The sequence below is a fragment of the Canis lupus genome, chromosome 36 (genome assembly GCF_048164855.1).
Source record: "Canis lupus baileyi chromosome 36, mCanLup2.hap1, whole genome shotgun sequence".
Taxonomy (NCBI): Eukaryota; Metazoa; Chordata; class Mammalia; order Carnivora; family Canidae; genus Canis; species Canis lupus.
Window position 1 is genome coordinate 23,102,270 of NC_132873.1, and position 14,839 is coordinate 23,117,108.

At 37.8% G+C, this 14,839-nt stretch overlaps 1 long non-coding RNA gene across 6 annotated transcripts in view; it reads left to right on the forward strand.

The window, feature by feature from the left end:
* Window positions 1-6,060: 6,060 nt before the first annotated feature.
* LOC140625341 (uncharacterized) overlaps window positions 6,061-14,839 on the forward strand; it is a 62,347-nt gene continuing 53,568 nt past the window's right edge. For 4 of the 6 annotated variants that reach the window (XR_012024698.1, XR_012024697.1, XR_012024699.1 and 1 more), the window contains exons 1-2: window positions 6,061-6,333; window positions 8,068-8,211. This is a non-coding gene — a long non-coding RNA (uncharacterized lncRNA). Of the gene's footprint in view, window positions 6,334-7,275; window positions 7,385-8,067; window positions 8,212-14,839 lie in introns of all 6 variants that reach the window. The other 2 variants (XR_012024700.1, XR_012024695.1) reach the window with 2 other exon arrangements.

The window sequence follows — 14,839 nt, forward strand, 5'->3', positions numbered from 1 at the left end:
GCTTGACTGGATCCTTCAGCAAAATTAGACCTCCTGGGCACAGTCCCAAGAGACAAGCTGATGTCCTGATGTTTCAAAAACAGTAACAAAGAAAAATGAGGTTTCCAACCACCAGTCTTTTTTCCATTTTAAACAAACAAGTCTTGGAATACTGATTTTAACCATGGCAAACCCGTCCTCAGCACACAGTCTGGATATCACTGGAAGATACAGGCTCTGTCAGACTAGCACCTCTCCGTGTTTGGGATGAATGGTAGTTTTATTTCCAGAGTGCTCTGCATTTCTAAAGTTGCTTCTCCAACCTCCCAAAATGTGCATAGCTGGGAGCCTTCGAATCTCATTCATTGCAGTGTTCCTAGATGGAGACCAGATGAGATGCCCTTTCTGAAGCCAGCCACTGGCCTTAATAACCACTGCTATTCCTTTTTGGAAAAGTGCCAAAGGTCCAGGTTGGACCCATGGTATACAGCAAATGCTTACCTGTCTCCTACGGAGGACAACTTCTTTCCTCTCTTTCCTGACCCATATTACTCTGGGCATTCTTTTGTATCTGCCTCCTTCTCCCATGTAAATCCCAATGTAATGATCAAAAGAGATAAGCTATCTACTTCATGAGATTTTCTTCTCATCTCTTATGGGCCTGACATCCAACAAAACCCAGATTCATTTCACATTGGAGATCTTTCACATAATGGGGCTTCAAAGGAAGAGCAAGCAGAAAGGAGTTAACACGTTTCCTAAATGGCAGCAAAACAAAACAAAAAAACTATCATGTTGGAGTCAGAATATACCATAAGTCACATATCGCATACTTTTATAATTGTTCTCTAAAACCCAGAAAACAAAAACAGTCTGCAGCCCTTGGTAGCTAGAGTGGGGAGGAGCAGAAAATACTCTCCCTTCATAAAACAATTAATGGAACTAGAATGAAGATCAAGAAGACAGAAGCCCAGGGCTCTGGTGTGCCCCTTCGAACACGATGGATGCTCGCTACAGTGCAGGGAGCCACTTCTTGGACACTCCCCAACACTTGCCAAGCCATACATGCTCTACTGAAAAAACTGCAGTCAGGGCAAGAAGAAACAACTCTCTAAAGATAAATTCAAGCTCAACCTAAGAAATGTGGCATAATTCTACAGTGTCATGAAGGAGGAGGAGCCAAAAAGCACATCTGTCATGTAGCAGGCAAAGAATGGTATATATGGGCAAAAGGAAATGGTATAATAAGGCAGAAAGGCAGAGCCGAGAATAGTAACATAAAGGCACATAAAGTATATTTTCCTAAATGAATCTGAAAGGCACAGAATGCATGAACACTTGTTCTTAGATGGGAAAAGAGCTCTTCATTTTCTGAGTCCAGCTTTCAACAAATACTTAATACCACATGCTGGCTCTGTAAGACGTACAAAGCTCTGCCGATACAGTTGCTCGTGGCGCCAGGCAGAGGTAACTTTGATTTTAGCATCACTATTACATGCGTTTCACAGTGTGCTAATTTCACAGTTGACTTTACATGTTTCTAAATGATTCTCCACAACTAGGGAGGGCTCATGGAAAGAGAGCTACCTGTTTATGGACAAGTTTCCAACATCGTCCCTACCATATATACAACTTATAAATGCAAGGAGCAGTGGCTGCATTATCATCAGTCATAAATAAGCAGGTATTTCTAATCACTGGGTCATCGATTCCCCCCCTAAAAATCACACATATCCGTGTGTGTGTCAGTTCTCACAGCCAGTGTATGTTGTTAATACAGAGCACGAGAAATAGAAAGGGCCACATGTTTGATAGCATAATTCTCAATAAAGAAAGTGTTCAGATCTGGATAGCAACCATTTATATTTAATTATAAATAACATTGAAAAGTTTATTTCCAATAAAATGTCTTTTTGATTCTGTTAAAATCAATGATTCACAGGATGCCTATGTGCCATTCCTGATCAATTTATTGTTTCCTTTGCCATCACTGTTTAATTCTCAGATGTGTAGGATGTGATTAGATGGCTGGATGGCTGGATGGATGGATGGCTGGATGGATGGATGGGTGATTAACCATGATTAATTATACATCTTCCCCTTAACTTTTATTCCTCTGTCATCTGAAATATAGTCTCTACATCTTTTGGGAAACTTCATTTCTTAATTATTTTCTTCTCTTGCAATAATTTTCCAATGCTATATTTCTTTCACTTATCCCTAACATATTCAGTGCATTCAGGATCCTCAGCGACTCGAGATGACACACAGAGCCCCCACTGCACCTTCCCCTATCAAAAGAAGATCCGGATTTAAAACTTCCCCACGCTACATACATTTCCTTTCTCTCAGCTCTTTTTAAATCTCATTAATAAGGATTAAAACTCTCTTTTTTTTTTCTCGGAAGTTGTCCCTGCCAAGGTCTCTGATTTTCCACTGCCAAGTTATCAAGCAATAGTGATCACTTAATCATTCAAAGAATTCTTGATGACTCTCTTTCCTAGAGAGCCAAGTCAGGAAAGCTCCTTTGTGCTGCCAGTCACTTAACGGTTGCTTCACCGTAGCTGAGCAATGTTAGTGGCAAGCCACAGTAGGCAAAAAAAAAAAAAAGAAAAGTTAAAAGCTCAGTGTCAAGAGAATGTTGTCAGAAAAGATCAGGTACCCTAATGGGCATGAGTGTGGGTCCTGAGCAACCACCAGCCAGAGTTTCTTACTCTGACTCAGTTGCCACTCAGAAGCCCTGTGACCCTAAGCAAGTTTCTTTGTGTCTCTGTGCCCTAATTTCCTCTGCAGATTTTCTTTTTTTCTCATTTTCTTTTCCTTTGTGTATGAATTATTATAGGTACCTTCAATTACTTAGTAACTTGCATATCTTCAGATGAACTCTCCAACCAAAAACTTCTTCCTGTAGTTATCCCCAAAATAGTCTCTTTCTCTTTATTTCAAAGTTATGTCTCAGATTCTGAATTCCCATCGACTTTGAAACCTTATTGCTCCAAACAACAGATGCTGAGAATTTTAATAATCTTCTCTGACACAAACATACAGTACTTTCTTCTATAAGTCCCATAGTCACCTTACGTGAAAGGGCAATCTTCCTTTCTGTGTTCACAAGGTCCATTTTCAGGAGAATCTAAAACCCTCACATTTCTTCAATGCTCCTAATCTGACCATCCTATTCTGTTCTAGTCCTCTCTCTTGTATTCTCTTGTATTCAAAGTTTCCTTTATCCTCTTTATTCAATTCACTCATATTAATCAAAATTTCACCTACACTTTCAGCTCCACACTTATTCATATCAGTGGGAGTGATATTTAACAGAATGATGGTGGATACAGAAATGACGTTCCTCAACTCACAGAGCTTGTATTTTGGCTGGGAAGGGCAGACAACAAATCAGGAAATATATAATACATAGGTGATAATACATGTTATAAGAAAATTAAGCAGGCCAGGGGACATTATATAGAGGTAACACTGTCTAGGTAACTTAGAGAGGGCCTTCCTGATAAGGTGATATTTGAGTAGATACTTGAATAAGGTAAAGGAATAAAAAATTTAAAAATCGGATCCAGTGTTGTTCTAGGTAACAGCCCAAGCAGGCATCAGCATCTTGAAAATCAGGAAAATTACTTCGATGAGCCTCAGTTTCCTTCTCTGTAAAATGATGATGATGACAATACATCATTTTCAGATTTTGTAAACATTTTTTGAAGAATGTCACACATCCCAATATTTATTGAATATTGATTACATGTTGAAACAACTGTATTTTGGATACACTATGTCTCAAGTATGTTTTACTTTACATCTTACCAAACTCATTTTATTTATGCCACTTTTTAAAGATTCTTTTAAAATTTTTAAGTAATCTCTCTATGCAGCGTGGGGCTGGAACTCACAAACCCTGAGATCAAGAGTGCCATGTTCCACCCACCCCCCAGCCAAGGGTCCCCTATTTATGCCACTTTTTCTCAACATGGTTGCTAGAGAATTTTTTTTTCTGGTGAAGAAGAATGTTTTTATTAGATTGTTGTAAACATTAAAAATAATGTTTAACAAAAGATTAGAAAAAGACCTGGTGGGATCCCTGGGTGGCGCAGCAGTTTAGCGCCTGCCTTTGGCCCAGGGCGTGATCCTGGAGACTCGGGATCGAATCCCACATCGGGCTCCCAGTGCATGGAGCCTGCTTCTCCCTCTGCCTATGTCTCTGCCTCTCTCTCTCTCTCTCTCTCTCTCTCTGTGTGTGACTATCATAAATAAATAAAAATTAAAAAAAGAAAAAGAAAAAGAAAAAGACCTGGTGTGGGGACACCTGGGGAAACTCAGTTAAGGGTCAGACTCTTGATTTCGGCTCAGATCATCACCTCGGGGTCATAACATTGTCCTGCAACAGGCTCCATCTTCAGCAGGGAGGCTGCTTTCTGCTTTAGATTCTAGCCTTCTGCTCCTCCTCCACTCTTTCTTCCACATACACTTTCTTTCTCTCCCTCTCAAATAAATAATCTTAAAAAAAAAAGACCTGGTGCAATAAATGGCAGTTATTATTATCTTGCATAGCTATGTCCACTTGTTGAGTGTCAAAATTTAATACACACACGTAATACTTTCTGAAAACTGCCTAAAAAGCATTTCAGAGTTTATAGTAAATTATATCAAGCTGATAATACAGAGGGCAGCATAATACACTGAAAGGAATATAAGGTTGAGGAACAGACAAATCTCTGAATCCCAGGACCCTAATATCCTAGATCTGAGGTTTTGGGCAAGTTATCCAATCTTTCCAAGTTTCAATCTGTATAATGGGTTGTGTTAAGGATTACATAAACTGAAATATGAAAAAGGTCTAGCATAATCTCTGACCTAAATGAATGCTGATTTCCTTCTGCATAGCTCCTTCTGCACTTATGCAGGTAAAGTTGCACCATGTGGTCATATAATTTGATGCACAGAATTAAACATGTCACCTCTTGTAGGAGAAATGTGATCCCATGTGGTCACCATAATCTTGAGGTCATTGGGGTATGAAGGGCAGGCAAGGAGAACAGGAAAGGAAAGATAAGGGCTTGTAATCAATTACTTCACCAAATTCCCCAAAATTCTGTAGAAAAAAGAAGCCTTTTGCATAAATATTTCTGCTCAATAAACTTTGTCCAAATCAGGAGTGCTTTTTCATGTTACTAACAGCAGGAAAGTCCATCTTCATGGATATGACTTTCCTAAGCCCAATTACAAAGCCCCCTAAAAAAAGCCTCTTCCAAAGGACAAAAAAAAGTCCTAAAGTCTAATGCATTATTGCATCAGATATTTCTTAAAGGTAAAAATGAAAAGATGTTCAAAGTTAATTGAAGAGAATAACCAAAGATACCAACGCAAAATAAAGTGACATCACTTTGAAAAGTTCTTTTGAATCAGAAAGCAAGTTTTAAAACAGAAGAGACAGACTATAATTCAAATCCTGGTTGGATCCCAAATTTGGATGTTGATCCTTCCACAGGTGGTATATACTAAAATGGGTTCATTCATTCAGCACATTTTCCTGAGAGTCTATCACGTATCAAATATCTTTCTAGGCAGTGGGATGCCACAGAAGATATACTTTGAAAACACCTGCCCTTGAGGGCACCTGGGTGGCTCAGCGGTTGGGCGTCTGCCTTTGGCTCAGGGCATGATCCTGGGGTCCTGGGATCGAGTCCCACATTGGGCCCCCACAGGGAGCCTGCTTCTCCCTCTGTCTTTGTCTCTGCCTCTCTCTGTGTGTCTCTCATGAGTAAATAAAAAAAATCTTTAAAAAAAGAAAAGAAAGAAAAAAGAAAACACCTGCCCCTGGAAGGCACATACCGACGGGAGAAAACAATGACCAGTAAGCGAATCTCTGGTAGGCAAATGATTAAAAGAGGAGTGCTATAGAAACAAATAATAAAGGCAGAAAGTAGGAATAGAGAATGCGGTGTCCAGTAGGGTAGGGACGGTGGCCTATTTTAAATAAGGTGGGCAGGGAAGTCCTCCTCACTGTGAAAGTGATGTTAGGGGAAAGATCTTAGGGTCATAAAGGAGTGAGTCATAAAGCCCCCTGGGAGAAGAGCACTCCAGACAGAGAAAATCACAACTGAAGAGCCTCTGAAGACATAGAAGGATTAAGCAACTGCAAGGCTGTGTGTGTGGCTGACATGAAGCGAGCTCGGGAGGAGAGGAGAGGATGAGGCCAGGAGGTGTCTCAGGGGCCAGACCCAGTAACTGCTGGGCCATCCAGAGGTCTGTGGCTTTTAGTTTGAGATGGGGAGCCACCAGTTGGTTCTGAAGAAAGGACTGAAATGAGCTGACATTGAACTACAGCTATATTGATTGATGCAGGTGTGTACTGGAGAGGACAGAGGCAGGGAATGATGACAATGGCTTGGACTGTCATATAGCCTGGGGTTTTATACTGAGAAAACTCTCTTTTCTAAGACGGGAAGACTGTGATGAAGTGGGTTGGTTGGTTGGTTGGTTGGTTGGTTGTTTGGTTGGTTTGGGGTGGGGATGGGTAGAATGGAGATCAGTTTCAGAAGTCTACTAGACATCCAAGTAGCAACACGCGGGAGAGAAACCAGTTGAATATACATGTCAGAGTTCAGGGGAGTGGTCCTGACTAAAAGTAAATGTAAGATTTTTCAGAGTATAGATGACATTCCTGAGAGAAGATGCAATAAGCAGAGAGAGAGAGAGAGAGAGAGAATATAAATAAAGAAGAGGGGCCTGAGGACAGCCCCTCAGAGTTCAAGGAGATAACACACGGCTATCAGAGGAATAGGAAAGGAGCTACTGGGGGGTTCAGAGGACAAGAGACAGTCTAGCTTCTAGAAGCTCCATGAAAGAAATATTTTAGGGAGTTGGGAGTGATCCCTGGTGGGGGGAAAATGTTGCCTCAAGGACTGATCATTGGGTGTAGCAACTCGGAGGTGACTGCAGAAGAGAGAGTCAGTGGAGCAAGTAGGGGGAAGGGACAACAGGAGGGCAGGAGCCAGGGATATCCAACAAGGACAACTCTCCGAGGGGTTCTGCTCTAAAAGAAAACTGAGAAAGGAGAGACCGCAGATTGGAAAAGTGGGGGTGAAGAGAGGGATTCTTTTCAAAGTAGGAGAAATTACAACACAGAGAAGAAGAGTCTGATGACAAGGAGGGAGAGGAGGCCACTGCTGGGATAGCAGCCAGAGCCTGGTGAAGTGAGGGGGTCTCCGTCCCAAGGGAAGGGGCCGGTCCCAGACAGCAGCCAGGAGAGTGGGGTCCTCAAGGGAGCTGCATTCCCCCTAGCAGGGAGCCAGGGAGGGCAGCAGAGGCCCAGAGGCAAGACAGAGCTTGGATGTGGACGGAAAGGAAGTCCCCAACACACCAGACTAGTAAATGCTACTGGTCCCGTGGAGAGGTGAGTATGGAAAGCCATAAAAAATAAAAATAAAAAAAAAATTAAAAAATTAAAAAAAAAACAAAGCAGCTGCACCAGCTGCTGCAGTGAACCAGGAAGGTAGAGGCACATGAGAGGCCCATGTCATTATGTACGGAAAGGGATCTTAGGATTGCCACACAAGTAGTGTGCTTGGGACGCCAGGCAAGTCAGGGAAGTGAAAGTGGAGGGAAGGCAGTGGAGAAGAGGCCACACACAATCTTCAATTCAATATTTCACTCCCATTAAAGATAAGCTGTTTATAAGCTTCAGTGTAGGGCACATAATTCTATGTAAAAACTCTGTGGTTCCTCTTCCCAAACATAAATCATGATCATTCCACACCCTGCTCCCTGGGAGTCCTTAAGGCAAAGAGACGAGACTTGAGGTATAGTCATAAAAATCTGGGTATTATAAAAATCTACCCTGAGCTCCAAGAAGAAAAGAATAACAAGAGGAGAGCTCTGAAAAGTACTTATTTACCCAGCTACGAGGCAGCCTTCTAAAATTTTATTCACATCCCCAGGAACCCAAATGCCCACCTTGATACCTCTGTGAGATTTCTTTTTTTACTCAATTATGGATATACGTGCTTTAAGGATGAGCTATGAAGTCTTTTTAGCCTAAATGCCTTGATAAAATAATGAATATTAAATATGTCTCAGAGCCACAAAAAAGGACTGAGCACAAGATCAAGTCTGCGGTAGCTGAGGAGTGCCCCCTACAGACTGACATGCGCCACGCCAGCAGATGACAAGGCAGGAGCAGAGCCGCAGAGTCTGCGGATTCTCAGGCGTCAGTGAGGGAAGGTAAGAAAGCTCGGCTGACAAAATGTGACTTTAAAGCCTAAGGAATACGCGGACACTAGGAATGCCTATTTTTACATATTTGTGAACAGCAAGGAATGAAAAACTTTTGCATGAATCCGACTGTCACTACCTATTGCCTACACCTAGAGAAAATGTAACCTCTTCGTAAAGACTGATTTATTATTCTCTGGTTCTTTTACATCAGTATTTGAATATACATGAAAATAATAGTGAAAAGAAACATTACGTTTTGCTGTGCAAAAGACAGTTGTATCTGGGATCAGAAATCATTTGATGTCAGTAGCATAAGAAGAAGATGGAACATTTGTGAAAAGGAAGTTCTGGTCTGAGGTTTATTCCTTTTCGTAAAGATGTCACAGAAAAGTGTTTATTCTCTGTACAGTCGGTCTTCGAATGTGAGTGATTTTCAAAATAAAAATCACAAGGAGACATGAAAGACATATCTCATGGTTATCAATATGTTTTAAAATGCTGTACAAATTTTAAAAACTCATGTCAAATATGTTACACTAATATTCAATTATTATACACTGTATAAAATATATTAAAATATTATTTGAGGTGCATAAAGTTTTATGGTACATCAACAAATCAAGGTTAATAAATTTCATATAGAATAATATATTCCAGTTTAAATTTCCATTTATAAGAAAAAGGAAAGACAAAATATATACCAAAAACCTCTGAAATTTTTTAATGGAAATGTTTCGAATACTAACGTAGGTGCAGTCTAAGTGTACCAGTGAATTTGATGTTTGTAACTATTAAATTAAACCCCAGAATTATACAAATGCTTAGCAAAGGACACAGCAATATTTATTGAAGTTAATGGCCATTTACATGATCTTTGAATAAATACAGATCTTTGGAAAACTGCATTTAACATCGTAAAATGTTCATTTAGACTCAGTTTCACATATATTCATGAGATATACATAAGTGTATGTAATTAAATTGATAAATTATACTTTAAGCGTTTTCATAAAGAATGTTTCTCACTCTCAGAAAGAGGCAATACTTGTTTTTTCTTAGGAATTTAATAAAATTCAATCTAATATCCATATATCTTTGCTTCCTCTAAAATTATCAATAAAATTATATAATGATGAAATTTATAAAATATATTATTTTGTATATGTAATAAAAGCTTCCAATACCTAAAGAAAAACTGCTTGATATGTAAATCTACCTAAGTACTCTGGTGACTGACCTAACGATCACAATTGTCTCTTTCCACCCTATAATAATATATATGTGATGCATTCAGATGTTAAAACACTTGTGGAAGTGCTTGCTAAAAAATTTCAGTATGTAGCCCCACAAATGTACATTCAAATTAATCTGCTTTCGTATTTAATTATTCTTTTGAATCCATTCATCCACATATAGAATCCTTGCCAAAATGCAGTTTAAAACTAAAATGATATATTTGCAATATGAAATAATTAAAATATTTCAACACTGCAATGATTCTTCAGTTTTTAATTAAAAAAAAAAGGAGGGGTAAAAAGAAAGAAGGAAGGAAAGAAGGAATAAATCCCACTGACTGATTAAATAAATTAACATTTACAAAATAACATTTGTAAAATTAACAATTTCCAAAAGAAATTGAAATTAACAATCTCCAGAAATAGCACTGATCCAGAATGAAATTTTAATGTCCCTGGATAACAATTATAAATAAGAAACTAAAATGTACCCGAGCCTTAAATATTATATAATGTTGATTATACAGATTCAACTTGTGGAAATGTACCAAAGAGCAATTAAGACCATTTTAAATAAACTTTTATTCAGATTGAAAACATAACTGTAGGTTGTATATACACGCTTGGTATTTAGAAGATATCATAAATTCAGTCACTTCCTCATGCCCCAGAAAATTCGAACATTTTTTAGAAAGGCTATTGCTTTCATACTATTCCTACCATGAAAAATGCTACCTTTTTTGGCTAATACAAAGAAACCACAATTAACAGTGAAACCATAAATACTTTCTGTGTTAACCACAAATGGCCTTTCCCATAGAGAAATGGCTTACATGTGTTCTAAATGTGTTTGGTTTCATTTTGTATGGAAGGAGCTGTGGGTATGTTTTTATCTAAGAAAAGAACATGGCATGCACATGCACAGCTTTCTAAAATGAGAAACACTCATTGAATTTAATCGGAGTTTTGTCTGGGCCGGAAATTCAGAATTAAGCTCCATGGGTGATGATTTTGGATTCTCTGGACAGGACTTGAGGCTCTACTTGCCAAACTTTCTTGGACTTTCAGTGCAACACAAGGCAGGAGGACTTCTGCCTGTGTCATATTATCATATCTCGTGTAACTGTGGTTGATCTCACGAATGCATACTCTTCACACATTTCCACTTGATTATCAGTTCAGTTTGGGTCAGTCCCATACACCACTGTCAACTGCTCTGGTTCAGTCCTGTGCGTGTGCCTATCTGTGTGTAATTGTACCTAACTTCTTGAATATTTACTCATCATGTGAGCATTAAAAAGCCTATGGAAATCTACATGTGTTGATGTTAAAAATCATTTCTCTATTTGAATGGAACACGTGCTGGGTCATTTTTTGAAATGTCCACACTCTGAGAGTACATGGGAAAGAGGAAGGCCCTCTCACGATGCGATTTTTTTGCTCACTTCCATAACTGAATCTCCTTGGAAGGGTCTAAATGGAAATTGAATCAAATTTTGTTCTATGGATTTTCAGCACTCACAAATAAAATAAGGAAATCCAACTGAAAATTACAAATTGTTCAGAATATTCTTTACCCAATTGAATTTATACCTACAAAATAAATACATCTCAGTAAAAGAATTCTCCCCATACAGATTACCTTTGGAAAAGTTTTTGGAAAAAAAAATGATGCACCTAGTCCTCCATTGTAAGTTGATCTTAATTAATGCAATTTATTTAATTTCATACCTCATGGGACTATCGCAAAACATACAAAGGCAACCTTCCTATCATTTGTAAGCTTAAAACAATAAACTGAACATTGTGTTTTTTCATCCTGCTTACTTTCAATGTGCTAAGAGAATCACTAGTTTTCAAAGAAGGAAAGCTATAATCCTCAGGGCCCTATAAGTTCTCTCATAAAAAAAAAAAAATAAGTTGAGTGTTCATTTCACCAAAACCAGCTGAAAAAGAAAAAATTCAGTTCAGAAAATTAATAAGCTCAATTGTTTACGTGTCACACAGAACTATTGATGGAGCTATCAGTTGATTGCTTTCTCTAATGTGTGAATTTGTGATTGATTTAAATATAATATCAATTACATAAAATATCAATTATTTAAAAAAAAAGGCAGATGATCTCTAATTCAAAATTAGGATTGTGTGTGGTGGACTGATTTCATTTTCAGGAGGATGAAGTTTAGGCAGGGAGCTTCTGTCAGGGTGGGGGTCTAGTGCCTAAAGGAACAGGCAATGAATTATCTACAACTGCAGGTCTTTATTTATCAGAGTCACTGTTTCCCCTCTATTTGGAACTCCATGGTATATTATAATAAAACTTGAAAACTCTTTTATTCTGCTTCCACCCATTATCTTTTTAAAAACTGGATTCAAATATATAAAGTCAAAAAAACCTATGTTAAGTCTTTGCTATCTTAAGAATTAAGCTTTTCTGTTTGTAAACAGGGCAGCTACTCCATATTTAAAATTTTATCAGCTGTATACTATTAGAAGGGCATGTGTCATGAGACGCATTATGATTTTAATTACAGTTAAAAACTTCAAGGTAATGAAAATAAAGTATTAACCTAATGAGAAAAATTGTAAACACTTTTGGTTAATCCTTAAAGTGTTTCTTAAAAAGAAATTTAAGACAATAAAAAAAGATTCCTAGAAATAATTTTAGTATATCATGGTGTTAAGAAGACAACTTTTAAAGTTGCTAATGAAAGAAATAACTAACTTGCTTTATTACATAATACTTCGTTTCACCATTTAAGTCAAAATAGCCTTTATAATGATGGCAAGGAGCAGGAAACAAAAAACAAAACCTGATTTTAAATATTTAAAGGTCTCTCCCTCAAAAAAAAAAAAATTATCTTGCGAAACAGAACAATTATTTTTCTCTTCAATATATTTCCGTCCTCAATACATTTCCATTTCTTATACCAGCAAAAGAAAACATGTAAGTGCAACACCTCTAATCAAGACTATTTTTACTATCACAAGAATGTTAAAACGATGGTATTTTATAAACAGCATCAATCTTATAATGACGTCATAAAAATATACTCCTCATCTTTTACATTCATTTATTTATGAAATGACTATGGGAAGTTCCCTTTCAAGATGATTCTCAAAATTCCCCCAAGGGTTGCCATTCCTTTTTCATATGCTGAAAATCCTCAGGAGGAACACATTGGGTTCTTTGTCCACCCGTAACTGTTGTTCCTTAAAGTGAGACTCATGAATTACGTTAGAATTAATCTCTAACACTTGGTTAAATGCAGATTGGAGTACCCGAGGTTGGGCCTGGAAATATGCATTTAACCATTCCTCCAGGGCTTCTGACACAGAAGTTGAAAATGCTCTAGAAAGGAAGCTCTGGGAGCACAGGGCCTTACTAACCCGTCCTCCCTCTTCACCTGGCCCAGCACCTACACTGAGCAGACACTGGTTTAAATGCATAAAACTGCACCACTGCCCTAATGTCTGAGAGCCACAGTAGTCCTTAGCTTCTGCCTGCAAAGGATGGGTCCCCTCTTTCTTAAATTCCTGCAGCACACACCATGAACCCAGTTCTTGGAATGCGTGCGGAGCCAGTGCTTTGCGTTATGTATTACTGAAGTGAACTGCCATCCCAACTAGATGAGAAATTCCTGAAGGAAGAGGTCTGGATTTGTTTTGTTTTGTTTTCTTCTTTTGCTCATTCAACATCCACTGTATGAATATTGAGCACTAAGTCCATGCCAAATACCATGTCTAGAACTGGACACAGAGCGAAAAATAAAACAGGTATATTCCCAGATATCTGGGAACTCCGTGATTCCTGGAGTGGATATCAGGAGGGATGACCTCAATACCGAGAGGGCAATTTAGACATTTTGATGGGTGTTTTTGTTAATGAGCATAGTGGTATCAGAACATCTACGGACTTTTACATTGACATATTATTTTATTACATGTTTTTCATTTACGGACTTTTACATTTACATATTATTTTATTACATATTTTTTATTTCATAAGTATTATAATTATGGCATTGCAGATTTTTGTAAATGATGTGTATAGGTAGGTATTATCTGTGATCTCCACTTGATGATTAAATTAACCATCACAAAATACATATTATCAAAAAAGGGCATAGGGTTAAAAATCAGTGACCTGGTGAACATTTTAACATTAACCTGAAGATTCTCTTAACATAAGCATAGTAATACTTCAAAGCATTCGCTGAATAAAAATGAATGACTTAATGAAATAAGCTTTATAATTTCATCAATGGCTTTCTGATTCTACTGTAAACTTCCCTTTAGTCAGTAAGAGTTTTCACATAATTTTCAGATACACGCATGGTTGGTCTGTAGTTAAATACTATTCTATATGACAGCAGATGACCAAAAGATTTAAAGTTACATCACTTATATTAGTTGGCTATGGTTAGCATCTACTCTATCACACTGAGGACATTCTGACCAACGAGGGGATTATCTTACTCTAAACGACTTTTTTTAAAAAATCGAACTGTCCTGGTACTGTAGCCATATCATCTAGCCTTAGCCCCATTCCAAAGGAAACAAAAACTTTGTTTAAAAAGTGAAATTTATCCTACAAATAGATACATCCTTGATCTTTTATTATACTTGAAAGACAAAGAAATAAAAATTACTCCAAAGCTATTAAAAAACAGTAACAATCCAAGACTTCAGGAGCTCTCTTTCCTTCATCTGACTGCTAAGTCACAGGGACACTAAGTGAATTTTACCTTCTTCATATGGATTGTCATGACTGTGTAAAATCTTTAAACAATTATCCTATTCTAACTCAGATTGGTGATGAAGTGTACCTGATAGAGCTCTTTGTCTGCAAATTCGAGTACAGCAGGAGAAATCAACCTTTAGCATCAGGAAAAACTCTACCAGCAAATGAAGAGGAAAAAATGATGCCAAACGGTGTCAATTAAGTGATGGACTCGTAGGGTTCCAACAAGCTTTTCATCACCACGCTGTGTGAAGACCATCACTGTATAAGGAATGGCCCTGCTCACCCAAGCCACCCCCTCTAATCAAACCTGTCTCCCCACCTAATGAGCAGTAGCCACCAGGATGCTTATAATTTGGCTTGCCAGAGTAACTACAGATTTATAGGAAAGAGGTTAAAATAAACACAAATAATTTAAAATGCATTAAGTAAGAAATGACTCTTTTGACTAAACTATGTTGTAAATTTTATGAATATATTTTATAAATCTTATTTTATCCTTTCTGCAAGAAAAAGTGACATCAGTTTTGCTTAGCTCAGCAGTATGAACAGTCGTGTGAAACTAAAAACTTTTAAAAATAGTAAGTAGCTTTTAGGAAAGTTTCACTGAACGTAGAAGAAGTTGTACAAACTGTGTTTTTTTTTTTCTTAACAC